The sequence below is a fragment of the Rhinoderma darwinii genome (genome assembly GCF_050947455.1).
Source record: "Rhinoderma darwinii isolate aRhiDar2 chromosome 5 unlocalized genomic scaffold, aRhiDar2.hap1 SUPER_5_unloc_40, whole genome shotgun sequence".
NCBI classification, from domain to species: domain Eukaryota; kingdom Metazoa; phylum Chordata; class Amphibia; order Anura; family Rhinodermatidae; genus Rhinoderma; species Rhinoderma darwinii.
Window position 1 is genome coordinate 20,346 of NW_027461799.1, and position 13,141 is coordinate 33,486.

General features: G+C 47.6%; 9 non-coding genes across 9 annotated transcripts; all 9 read right to left on the reverse strand.

Annotated features, from left to right (window-relative positions):
* Positions 1-232: 232 nt before the first annotated feature.
* Positions 233-423, reverse strand: LOC142692872 (U2 spliceosomal RNA). The gene has a single exon (XR_012861271.1). It is a non-coding gene; the product is annotated as a U2 spliceosomal RNA (small nuclear RNA).
* Positions 424-1,731: 1,308 nt separating this feature from the next.
* On the reverse strand, positions 1,732-1,922 carry LOC142692937 (U2 spliceosomal RNA). Its single transcript, XR_012861328.1, has one exon. It is a non-coding gene; the product is annotated as a U2 spliceosomal RNA (small nuclear RNA).
* Positions 1,923-3,203: 1,281 nt separating this feature from the next.
* Positions 3,204-3,394, reverse strand: LOC142692912 (U2 spliceosomal RNA). The gene has a single exon (XR_012861306.1). It is a non-coding gene; the product is annotated as a U2 spliceosomal RNA (small nuclear RNA).
* A 1,260-nt stretch (positions 3,395-4,654) lies between these two features.
* On the reverse strand, positions 4,655-4,845 carry LOC142692931 (U2 spliceosomal RNA). The gene has a single exon (XR_012861323.1). It is a non-coding gene; the product is annotated as a U2 spliceosomal RNA (small nuclear RNA).
* Positions 4,846-6,110: 1,265 nt separating this feature from the next.
* On the reverse strand, positions 6,111-6,301 carry LOC142692886 (U2 spliceosomal RNA). Its single transcript, XR_012861282.1, has one exon. It is a non-coding gene; the product is annotated as a U2 spliceosomal RNA (small nuclear RNA).
* A 1,312-nt stretch (positions 6,302-7,613) lies between these two features.
* On the reverse strand, positions 7,614-7,804 carry LOC142692898 (U2 spliceosomal RNA). The gene has a single exon (XR_012861293.1). It is a non-coding gene; the product is annotated as a U2 spliceosomal RNA (small nuclear RNA).
* A 1,300-nt stretch (positions 7,805-9,104) lies between these two features.
* LOC142692949 (U2 spliceosomal RNA) lies at positions 9,105-9,295 on the reverse strand. Its single transcript, XR_012861339.1, has one exon. It is a non-coding gene; the product is annotated as a U2 spliceosomal RNA (small nuclear RNA).
* Positions 9,296-10,564: 1,269 nt separating this feature from the next.
* LOC142692910 (U2 spliceosomal RNA) lies at positions 10,565-10,755 on the reverse strand. Its single transcript, XR_012861304.1, has one exon. It is a non-coding gene; the product is annotated as a U2 spliceosomal RNA (small nuclear RNA).
* A 1,312-nt stretch (positions 10,756-12,067) lies between these two features.
* On the reverse strand, positions 12,068-12,258 carry LOC142692922 (U2 spliceosomal RNA). The gene has a single exon (XR_012861315.1). It is a non-coding gene; the product is annotated as a U2 spliceosomal RNA (small nuclear RNA).
* Between the last annotated feature and the right edge of the window lie 883 nt (positions 12,259-13,141).

Consider the following 13,141-nt stretch of genomic DNA (forward strand, 5'->3'; position numbering starts at 1 on the left):
GAATGAGGTGTTCCAATGTGAAATGCCGGAAACACAGAAACACAGACGACACACAACAAGAGGTGGCAATCTATTCATTAATTGCATTTAATCAATGAGCTCATTATCACTCATGCATTGTCCAACAGGTGTTGAAATAATGGGATTAAAAGGGGAGATCCCTTCAGAAAGACAGAAACAATAGCAAAGACAAAAAACACTTTTGGAATCTGCTTTTAGTCAACACATAAGGAAAGGGTGCACCGGTCCTGGAAATACTGCAATACCAGGTCAATGCGTGGAGTGGACAGAGCAAGCTCTATTTCCATCTCCCTGTTCTAAAAATCCATTTAATATATGGTCCCCAGATAGGGGACGTATCAGATATTAAACTGATAAGAACAGATACTACACTTGATCTTAGCCAAAAGGCCGAGAAGCGATAACCCGAACGGGCCGCGCGTTGCCCGAGCCTGCCCGATACTGCTGTTCAGCCCTTGCAGCGATTCAGCCTACTTCTAGGCAATTCCATGGGGCCCTGCAGGCTCACACACTCACAGCTACACGGGAGGTGAATAAAGGCCGGAGAGGAAGCCAGACAGGATTTGCTTCTTTTGCTTGCACCACAATGCAGTGCTGAAAGAGGAGGAATCTACATAAAAACGCCTTCCTGGCAACGCCCAAATGCCCTGCTGCCATGCAGATAAACACTGGCAGCGGCAGCAAGTGCATGCCCACAGCCACCCCTTGTTCCTTCACACCTTGTATCAGCTGTAATCCAGTCCAGTCCAGTGCTGCCTGCTGAGCAGCACTGACCAACACTGCCTGGGCCCAGGCTTTTATCTCTGAGGCCCCATTATGATGTCAGAAAGCTGGCTCTGGAATCCTGAGGGCTCCACTATGACACGTGCAAAGTTCCGTCTGAACTTTATATAAGACGGTGAGGCTCAGTCAGTCACTCAGTGTTGCCTGAGAGGGCAACACTGCAACAGCCGGCCGCCAGGCTGTCTTTTTTTTGCACAGCTAGTTGCCTCCAGGAGGCCACAAGAGGGAGACAAGGGACTGCAAAATGGAAAATAGGCATCCACCAACTTTACAGACAACTTCTCCTTGCTCCTACAACCTCCATCCTTGCACAGTTTGTTATTCTTCTAGGTAACATAGTAACAAATCCAAATTGCTGCTCTCTTTGTAGGCAAGCAAGGCTTTGTTGCAACTGCAATTCTTACTTCTTCTTGAAATGTAGGGACGACAGTACATTCCATCACATCCATCTAGTGTACACAGGTAGGTCCATTGTGGCGGGCAGGCGAGCGGGCGGGCTGCTTTATTGGCTGTTTGCTGTTCCCCTACTCCACTCCACTATTTGACTGTTGTGCTGCATCAATCAATCAATCAATCAATCAATCAATCAATCAATCAATCAATCAATCAATCAATCAATCAATCAATCAGTGGCTGGCTCAGGTGCAGCTCTTTAACTTACCTAAAAGGGAGGGCGGAGAGAAGACAAGGAAGGTGAATGAGGTGTTCCAATGTGAAATGCCGGAAACACAGAAACACAGACGACACACAACAAGAGGTGGCAATCTATTCATTAATTGCATTTAATCAATGAGCTCATTATCACTCATGCATTGTCCAACAGGTGTTGAAATAATGGGATTAAAAGGGGAGATCCCTTCAGAAAGACAGAAACAATAGCAAAGACAAAAAACACTTTTGGAATCTGCTTTTAGTCAACACATAAGGAAAGGGTGCACCGGTCCTGGAAATACTGCAATACCAGGTCAATGCGTGGAGTGGACAGAGCAAGCTCTAGTTCCATCTCCCCGTTCTAAAAATCCATTTAATATATGGTCCCCAGATAGGGGACGTATCAGATATTAAACTGATAAGAACAGATACTACACTTGATCTTAGCCAAAAGGCCGAGAAGCGATAACCCGAATGGGCCGCGCGTTGCCCGAGCCTGCCCGATACTGCTGTTCAGCCCTTGCAGCGATTCAGCCTACTTCTAGGCAATTCCATGGGGCCCTGCAGGCTCACACACTCACAGCTAGAAGCCAGACAGGATTTGCTTCTTTTGCTTGCACCACAATGCAGTGCTGAAAGAGGAGGAATCTACATAAAAACGCCTTCCTGGCAACGCCCAAATGCCCTGCTGCCATGCAGATAAACACTGGCAGCGGCAGCAAGTGCATGCCCACAGCCACCCCTTGTTCCTTCACACCTTGTATCAGCTGTAATCCAGTCCAGTCCAGTGCTGCCTGCTGAGCAGCACTGACCAACACTGCCTGGGCCCAGGCTTTTATCTCTGAGGCCCCATTATGATGTCAGAAAGCTGGCTCTGGAATCCTGAGGGCTCCACTATGACACGTGCAAAGTTCCGTCTGAACTTTATATAAGACGGTGAGGCTCAGTCAGTCACTCAGTGTTGCCTGAGAGGGCAACACTGCAACAGCCGGCCGCCAGGCTGTCTTTTTTTTGCACAGCTAGTTGCCTCCAGGAGGCCACAAGAGGGAGACAAGGGACTGCAAAATGGAAAATAGGCATCCACCAACTTTACAGACAACTTCTCCTTGCTCCTACAACCTCCATCCTTGCACAGTTTGTTATTCTTCTAGGTAACATAGTAACAAATCCAAATTGCTGCTCTCTTTGTAGGCAAGCAAGGCTTTGTTGCAACTGCAATTCTTACTTCTTCTTGAAATGTAGGGACGACAGTACATTCCATCACATCCATCTAGTGTACACAGGTAGGTCCATTGTGGCGGGCAGGCGAGCGGGCGGGCTGCTTTATTGGCTGTTTGCTGTTCCCCTACTCCACTCCACTATTTGACTGTTGTGCTGCATCAATCAATCAATCAATCAATCAATCAATCAATCAATCAATCAATCAATCAATCAATCAATCAATCAATCAGTGGCTGGCTCAGGTGCAGCTCTTTAACTTACCTAAAAGGGAGGGCGGAGAGAAGACAAGGAAGGTGAATGAGGTGTTCCAATGTGAAATGCCGGAAACACAGAAACACAGACGACACACAACAAGAGGTGGCAATCTATTCATTAATTGCATTTAATCAATGAGCTCATTATCACTCATGCATTGTCCAACAGGTGTTGAAATAATGGGATTAAAAGGGGAGATCCCTTCAGAAAGACAGAAACAATAGCAAAGACAAAAAACACTTTTGGAATCTGCTTTTAGTCAACACATAAGGAAAGGGTGCACCGGTCCTGGAAATACTGCAATACCAGGTCAATGCGTGGAATGGACAGAGCAAGCTCTATTTCCATCTCCCTGTTCTAAAAATCCATTTAATATATGGTCCCCAGATAGGGGACGTATCAGATATTAAACTGATAAGAACAGATACTACACTTGATCTTAGCCAAAAGGCCGAGAAGCGATAACCCGAACGGGCCGCGCGTTGCCCGAGCCTGCCCGATACTGCTGTTCAGCCCTTGCAGCGATTCAGCCTACTTCTAGGCAATTCCATGGGGCCCTGCAGGCTCACACACTCACAGCTACACGGGAGGTGAATAAAGGCCGGAGAGGAAGCCAGACAGGATTTGCTTCTTTTGCTTGCACCACAATGCAGTGCTGAAAGAGGAGGAATCTACATAAAAACGCCTTCCTGGCAACGCCCAAATGCCCTGCTGCCATGCAGATAAACACTGGCAGCGGCAGCAAGTGCATGCCCACAGCCACCCCTTGTTCCTTCACACCTTGTATCAGCTGTAATCCAGTCCAGTCCAGTGCTGCCTGCTGAGCAGCACTGACCAACACTGCCTGGGCCCAGGCTTTTATCTCTGAGGCCCCATTATGATGTCAGAAAGCTGGCTCTGGAATCCTGAGGGCTCCACTATGACACGTGCAAAGTTCCGTCTGAACTTTATATAAGACGGTGAGGCTCAGTCAGTCACTCAGTGTTGCCTGAGAGGGCAACACTGCAACAGCCGGCCGCCAGGCTGTCTTTTTTTTGCACAGCTAGTTGCCTCCAGGAGGCCACAAGAGGGAGACAAGGGACTGCAAAATGGAAAATAGGCATCCACCAACTTTACAGACAACTTCTCCTTGCTCCTACAACCTCCATCCTTGCACAGTTTGTTATTCTTCTAGGTAACATAGTAACAAATCCAAATTGCTGCTCTCTTTGTAGGCAAGCAAGGCTTTGTTGCAACTGCAATTCTTACTTCTTCTTGAAATGTAGGGACGACAGTACATTCCATCACATCCATCTAGTGTACACAGGTAGGTCCATTGTGGCGGGCAGGCGAGCGGGCGGGCTGCTTTATTGGCTGTTTGCTGTTCCCCTACTCCACTCCACTATTTGACTGTTGTGCTGCATCAATCAATCAATCAATCAATCAATCAATCAATCAATCAATCAGTGGCTGGCTCAGGTGCAGCTCTTTAACTTACCTAAAAGGGAGGGCGGAGAGAAGACAAGGAAGGTGAATGAGGTGTTCCAATGTGAAATGCCGGAAACACAGAAACACAGACGACACACAACAAGAGGTGGCAATCTATTCATTAATTGCATTTAATCAATGAGCTCATTATCACTCATGCATTGTCCAACAGGTGTTGAAATAATGGGATTAAAAGGGGAGATCCCTTCAGAAAGACAGAAACAATAGCAAAGACAAAAAACACTTTTGGAATCTGCTTTTAGTCAACACATAAGGAAATACTGCAATACCAGGTCAATGCGTGGAGTGGACAGAGCAAGCTCTATTTCCATCTCCCTGTTCTAAAAATCCATTTAATATATGGTCCCCAGATAGGGGACGTATCAGATATTAAACTGATAAGAACAGATACTACACTTGATCTTAGCCAAAAGGCCGAGAAGCGATAACCCGAACGGGCCGCGCGTTGCCCGAGCCTGCCCGATACTGCTGTTCAGCCCTTGCAGCGATTCAGCCTACTTCTAGGCAATTCCATGGGGCCCTGCAGGCTCACACACTCACAGCTAGAAGCCAGACAGGATTTGCTTCTTTTGCTTGCACCACAATGCAGTGCTGAAAGAGGAGGAATCTACATAAAAACGCCTTCCTGGCAACGCCCAAATGCCCTGCTGCCATGCAGATAAACACTGGCAGCGGCAGCAAGTGCATGCCCACAGCCACCCCTTGTTCCTTCACACCTTGTATCAGCTGTAATCCAGTCCAGTCCAGTGCTGCCTGCTGAGCAGCACTGACCAACACTGCCTGGGCCCAGGCTTTTATCTCTGAGGCCCCATTATGATGTCAGAAAGCTGGCTCTGGAATCCTGAGGGCTCCACTATGACACGTGCAAAGTTCCGTCTGAACTTTATATAAGACGGTGAGGCTCAGTCAGTCACTCAGTGTTGCCTGAGAGGGCAACACTGCAACAGCCGGCCGCCAGGCTGTCTTTTTTTTGCACAGCTAGTTGCCTCCAGGAGGCCACAAGAGGGAGACAAGGGACTGCAAAATGGAAAATAGGCATCCACCAACTTTACAGACAACTTCTCCTTGCTCCTACAACCTCCATCCTTGCACAGTTTGTTATTCTTCTAGGTAACATAGTAACAAATCCAAATTGCTGCTCTCTTTGTAGGCAAGCAAGGCTTTGTTGCAACTGCAATTCTTACTTCTTCTTGAAATGTAGGGACGACAGTACATTCCATCACATCCATCTAGTGTACACAGGTAGGTCCATTGTGGCGGGCAGGCGAGCGGGCGGGCTGCTTTATTGGCTGTTTGCTGTTCCCCTACTCCACTCCACTATTTGACTGTTGTGCTGCATCAATCAATCAATCAATCAATCAATCAATCAATCAATCAATCAATCAATCAATCAGTGGCTGGCTCAGGTGCAGCTCTTTAACTTACCTAAAAGGGAGGGCGGAGAGAAGACAAGGAAGGTGAATGAGGTGTTCCAATGTGAAATGCCGGAAACACAGAAACACAGACGACACACAACAAGAGGTGGCAATCTATTCATTAATTGCATTTAATCAATGAGCTCATTATCACTCATGCATTGTCCAACAGGTGTTGAAATAATGGGATTAAAAGGGGAGATCCCTTCAGAAAGACAGAAACAATAGCAAAGACAAAAAACACTTTTGGAATCTGCTTTTAGTCAACACATAAGGAAAGGGTGCACCGGTCCTGGAAATACTGCAATACCAGGTCAATGCGTGGAGTGGACAGAGCAAGCTCTATTTCCATCTCCCTGTTCTAAAAATCCATTTAATATATGGTCCCCAGATAGGGGACGTATCAGATATTAAACTGATAAGAACAGATACTACACTTGATCTTAGCCAAAAGGCCGAGAAGCGATAACCCGAACGGGCCGCGCGTTGCCCGAGCCTGCCCGATACTGCTGTTCAGCCCTTGCAGCGATTCAGCCTACTTCTAGGCAATTCCATGGGGCCCTGCAGGCTCACACACTCACAGCTACACGGGAGGTGAATAAAGGCCGGAGAGGAAGCCAGACAGGATTTGCTTCTTTTGCTTGCACCACAATGCAGTGCTGAAAGAGGAGGAATCTACATAAAAACGCCTTCCTGGCAACGCCCAAATGCCCTGCTGCCATGCAGATAAACACTGGCAGCGGCAGCAAGTGCATGCCCACAGCCACCCCTTGTTCCTTCACACCTTGTATCAGCTGTAATCCAGTCCAGTCCAGTGCTGCCTGCTGAGCAGCACTGACCAACACTGCCTGGGCCCAGGCTTTTATCTCTGAGGCCCCATTATGATGTCAGAAAGCTGGCTCTGGAATCCTGAGGGCTCCACTATGACACGTGCAAAGTTCCGTCTGAACTTTATATAAGACGGTGAGGCTCAGTCAGTCACTCAGTGTTGCCTGAGAGGGCAACACTGCAACAGCCGGCCGCCAGGCTGTCTTTTTTTTGCACAGCTAGTTGCCTCCAGGAGGCCACAAGAGGGAGACAAGGGACTGCAAAATGGAAAATAGGCATCCACCAACTTTACAGACAACTTCTCCTTGCTCCTACAACCTCCATCCTTGCACAGTTTGTTATTCTTCTAGGTAACATAGTAACAAATCCAAATTGCTGCTCTCTTTGTAGGCAAGCAAGGCTTTGTTGCAACTGCAATTCTTACTTCTTCTTGAAATGTAGGGACGACAGTACATTCCATCACATCCATCTAGTGTACACAGGTAGGTCCATTGTGGCGGGCAGGCGAGCGGGCGGGCTGCTTTATTGGCTGTTTGCTGTTCCCCTACTCCACTCCACTATTTGACTGTTGTGCTGCATCAATCAATCAATCAATCAATCAATCAATCAATCAATCAATCAATCAATCAATCAATCAATCAATCAATCAATCAGTGGCTGGCTCAGGTGCAGCTCTTTAACTTACCTAAAAGGGAGGGCGGAGAGAAGACAAGGAAGGTGAATGAGGTGTTCCAATGTGAAATGCCGGAAACACAGAAACACAGACGACACACAACAAGAGGTGGCAATCTATTCATTAATTGCATTTAATCAATGAGCTCATTATCACTCATGCATTGTCCAACAGGTGTTGAAATAATGGGATTAAAAGGGGAGATCCCTTCAGAAAGACAGAAACAATAGCAAAGACAAAAAACACTTTTGGAATCTGCTTTTAGTCAACACATAAGGAAAGGGTGCACCGGTCCTGGAAATACTGCAATACCAGGTCAATGCGTGGAGTGGACAGAGCAAGCTCTATTTCCATCTCCCTGTTCTAAAAATCCATTTAATATATGGTCCCCAGATAGGGGACGTATCAGATATTAAACTGATAAGAACAGATACTACACTTGATCTTAGCCAAAAGGCCGAGAAGCGATAACCCGAACGGGCCGCGCGTTGCCCGAGCCTGCCCGATACTGCTGTTCAGCCCTTGCAGCGATTCAGCCTACTTCTAGGCAATTCCATGGGGCCCTGCAGGCTCACACACTCACAGCTACACGGGAGGTGAATAAAGGCCGGAGAGGAAGCCAGACAGGATTTGCTTCTTTTGCTTGCACCACAATGCAGTGCTGAAAGAGGAGGAATCTACATAAAAACGCCTTCCTGGCAACGCCCAAATGCCCTGCTGCCATGCAGATAAACACTGGCAGCGGCAGCAAGTGCATGCCCACAGCCACCCCTTGTTCCTTCACACCTTGTATCAGCTGTAATCCAGTCCAGTCCAGTGCTGCCTGCTGAGCAGCACTGACCAACACTGCCTGGGCCCAGGCTTTTATCTCTGAGGCCCCATTATGATGTCAGAAAGCTGGCTCTGGAATCCTGAGGGCTCCACTATGACACGTGCAAAGTTCCGTCTGAACTTTATATAAGACGGTGAGGCTCAGTCAGTCACTCAGTGTTGCCTGAGAGGGCAACACTGCAACAGCCGGCCGCCAGGCTGTCTTTTTTTTGCACAGCTAGTTGCCTCCAGGAGGCCACAAGAGGGAGACAAGGGACTGCAAAATGGAAAATAGGCATCCACCAACTTTACAGACAACTTCTCCTTGCTCCTACAACCTCCATCCTTGCACAGTTTGTTATTCTTCTAGGTAACATAGTAACAAATCCAAATTGCTGCTCTCTTTGTAGGCAAGCAAGGCTTTGTTGCAACTGCAATTCTTACTTCTTCTTGAAATGTAGGGACGACAGTACATTCCATCACATCCATCTAGTGTACACAGGTAGGTCCATTGTGGCGGGCAGGCGAGCGGGCGGGCTGCTTTATTGGCTGTTTGCTGTTCCCCTACTCCACTCCACTATTTGACTGTTGTGCTGCATCAATCAATCAATCAATCAATCAATCAATCAATCAATCAATCAATCAATCAATCAATCAATCAGTGGCTGGCTCAGGTGCAGCTCTTTAACTTACCTAAAACGGAGGGCGGAGAGAAGACAAGGAAGGTGAATGAGGTGTTCCAATGTGAAATGCCGGAAACACAGAAACACAGACGACACACAACAAGAGGTGGCAATCTATTCATTAATTGCATTTAATCAATGAGCTCATTATCACTCATGCATTGTCCAACAGGTGTTGAAATAATGGGATTAAAAGGGGAGATCCCTTCAGAAAGACAGAAACAATAGCAAAGACAAAAAACACTTTTGGAATCTGCTTTTAGTCAACACATAAGGAAAGGGTGCACCGGTCCTGGAAATACTGCAATACCAGGTCAATGCGTGGAGTGGACAGAGCAAGCTCTAGTTCCATCTCCCCGTTCTAAAAATCCATTTAATATATGGTCCCCAGATAGGGGACGTATCAGATATTAAACTGATAAGAACAGATACTACACTTGATCTTAGCCAAAAGGCCGAGAAGCGATAACCCGAACGGGCCGCGCGTTGCCCGAGCCTGCCCGATACTGCTGTTCAGCCCTTGCAGCGATTCAGCCTACTTCTAGGCAATTCCATGGGGCCCTGCAGGCTCACACACTCACAGCTAGAAGCCAGACAGGATTTGCTTCTTTTGCTTGCACCACAATGCAGTGCTGAAAGAGGAGGAATCTACATAAAAACGCCTTCCTGGCAACGCCCAAATGCCCTGCTGCCATGCAGATAAACACTGGCAGCGGCAGCAAGTGCATGCCCACAGCCACCCCTTGTTCCTTCACACCTTGTATCAGCTGTAATCCAGTCCAGTCCAGTGCTGCCTGCTGAGCAGCACTGACCAACACTGCCTGGGCCCAGGCTTTTATCTCTGAGGCCCCATTATGATGTCAGAAAGCTGGCTCTGGAATCCTGAGGGCTCCACTATGACACGTGCAAAGTTCCGTCTGAACTTTATATAAGACGGTGAGGCTCAGTCAGTCACTCAGTGTTGCCTGAGAGGGCAACACTGCAACAGCCGGCCGCCAGGCTGTCTTTTTTTTGCACAGCTAGTTGCCTCCAGGAGGCCACAAGAGGGAGACAAGGGACTGCAAAATGGAAAATAGGCATCCACCAACTTTACAGACAACTTCTCCTTGCTCCTACAACCTCCATCCTTGCACAGTTTGTTATTCTTCTAGGTAACATAGTAACAAATCCAAATTGCTGCTCTCTTTGTAGGCAAGCAAGGCTTTGTTGCAACTGCAATTCTTACTTCTTCTTGAAATGTAGGGACGACAGTACATTCCATCACATCCATCTAGTGTACACAGGTAGGTCCATTGTGGCGGGCAGGCGAGCGGGCGGGCTGCTTTATTGGCTGTTTGCTGTTCCCCTACTCCACTCCACTATTTGACTGTTGTGCTGCATCAATCAATCAATCAATCAATCAATCAATCAATCAATCAATCAATCAATCAATCAATCAGTGGCTGGCTCAGGTGCAGCTCTTTAACTTACCTAAAAGGGAGGGCGGAGAGAAGACAAGGAAGGTGAATGAGGTGTTCCAATGTGAAATGCCGGAAACACAGAAACACAGACGACACACAACAAGAGGTGGCAATCTATTCATTAATTGCATTTAATCAATGAGCTCATTATCACTCATGCATTGTCCAACAGGTGTTGAAATAATGGGATTAAAAGGGGAGATCCCTTCAGAAAGACAGAAACAATAGCAAAGACAAAAAACACTTTTGGAATCTGCTTTTAGTCAACACATAAGGAAAGGGTGCACCGGTCCTGGAAATACTGCAATACCAGGTCAATGCGTGGAGTGGACAGAGCAAGCTCTATTTCCATCTCCCTGTTCTAAAAATCCATTTAATATATGGTCCCCAGATAGGGGACGTATCAGATATTAAACTGATAAGAACAGATACTACACTTGATCTTAGCCAAAAGGCCGAGAAGCGATAACCCGAACGGGCCGCGCGTTGCCCGAGCCTGCCCGATACTGCTGTTCAGCCCTTGCAGCGATTCAGCCTACTTCTAGGCAATTCCATGGGGCCCTGCAGGCTCACACACTCACAGCTACACGGGAGGTGAATAAAGGCCGGAGAGGAAGCCAGACAGGATTTGCTTCTTTTGCTTGCACCACAATGCAGTGCTGAAAGAGGAGGAATCTACATAAAAACGCCTTCCTGGCAACGCCCAAATGCCCTGCTGCCATGCAGATAAACACTGGCAGCGGCAGCAAGTGCATGCCCACAGCCACCCCTTGTTCCTTCACACCTTGTATCAGCTGTAATCCAGTCCAGTCCAGTGCTGCCTGCTGAGCAGCACTGACCAACACTGCCTGGGCCCAGGCTTTTATCTCTGAGGCCCCATTATGATGTCAGAAAGCTGGCTCTGGAATCCTGAGGGCTCCACTATGACACGTGCAAAGTTCCGTCTGAACTTTATATAAGACGGTGAGGCTCAGTCAGTCACTCAGTGTTGCCTGAGAGGGCAACACTGCAACAGCCGGCCGCCAGGCTGTCTTTTTTTTGCACAGCTAGTTGCCTCCAGGAGGCCACAAGAGGGAGACAAGGGACTGCAAAATGGAAAATAGGCATCCACCAACTTTACAGACAACTTCTCCTTGCTCCTACAACCTCCATCCTTGCACAGTTTGTTATTCTTCTAGGTAACATAGTAACAAATCCAAATTGCTGCTCTCTTTGTAGGCAAGCAAGGCTTTGTTGCAACTGCAATTCTTACTTCTTCTTGAAATGTAGGGACGACAGTACATTCCATCACATCCATCTAGTGTACACAGGTAGGTCCATTGTGGCGGGCAGGCGAGCGGGCGGGCTGCTTTATTGGCTGTTTGCTGTTCCCCTACTCCACTCCACTATTTGACTGTTGTGCTGCATCAATCAATCAATCAATCAATCAATCAATCAATCAATCAATCAATCAATCAATCAATCAATCAATCAATCAATCAGTGGCTGGCTCAGGTGCAGCTCTTTAACTTACCTAAAAGGGAGGGCGGAGAGAAGACAAGGAAGGTGAATGAGGTGTTCCAATGTGAAATGCCGGAAACACAGAAACACAGACGACACACAACAAGAGGTGGCAATCTATTCATTAATTGCATTTAATCAATGAGCTCATTATCACTCATGCATTGTCCAACAGGTGTTGAAATAATGGGATTAAAAGGGGAGATCCCTTCAGAAAGACAGAAACAATAGCAAAGACAAAAAACACTTTTGGAATCTGCTTTTAGTCAACACATAAGGAAAGGGTGCACCGGTCCTGGAAATACTGCAATACCAGGTCAATGCGTGGAGTGGACAGAGCAAGCTCTATTTCCATCTCCCTGTTCTAAAAATCCATTTAATATATGGTCCCCAGATAGGGGACGTATCAGATATTAAACTGATAAGAACAGATACTACACTTGATCTTAGCCAAAAGGCCGAGAAGCGATAACCCGAACGGGCCGCGCGTTGCCCGAGCCTGCCCGATACTGCTGTTCAGCCCTTGCAGCGATTCAGCCTACTTCTAGGCAATTCCATGGGGCCCTGCAGGCTCACACACTCACAGCTACACGGGAGGTGAATAAAGGCCGGAGAGGAAGCCAGACAGGATTTGCTTCTTTTGCTTGCACCACAATGCAGTGCTGAAAGAGGAGGAATCTACATAAAAACGCCTTCCTGGCAACGCCCAAATGCCCTGCTGCCATGCAGATAAACACTGGCAGCGGCAGCAAGTGCATGCCCACAGCCACCCCTTGTTCCTTCACACCTTGTATCAGCTGTAATCCAGTCCAGTCCAGTGCTGCCTGCTGAGCAGCACTGACCAACACTGCCTGGGCCCAGGCTTTTATCTCTGAGGCCCCATTATGATGTCAGAAAGCTGGCTCTGGAATCCTGAGGGCTCCACTATGACACGTGCAAAGTTCCGTCTGAACTTTATATAAGACGGTGAGGCTCAGTCAGTCACTCAGTGTTGCCTGAGAGGGCAACACTGCAACAGCCGGCCGCCAGGCTGTCTTTTTTTTGCACAGCTAGTTGCCTCCAGGAGGCCACAAGAGGGAGACAAGGGACTGCAAAATGGAAAATAGGCATCCACCAACTTTACAGACAACTTCTCCTTGCTCCTACAACCTCCATCCTTGCACAGTTTGTTATTCTTCTAGGTAACATAGTAACAAATCCAAATTGCTGCTCTCTTTGTAGGCAAGCAAGGCTTTGTTGCAACTGCAATTCTTACTTCTTCTTGAAATGTAGGGACGACAGTACATTCCATCACATCCATCTAGTGTACACAGGTAGGTCCATTGTGGCGGGCAGGCGAGCGGGCGGGCTGCT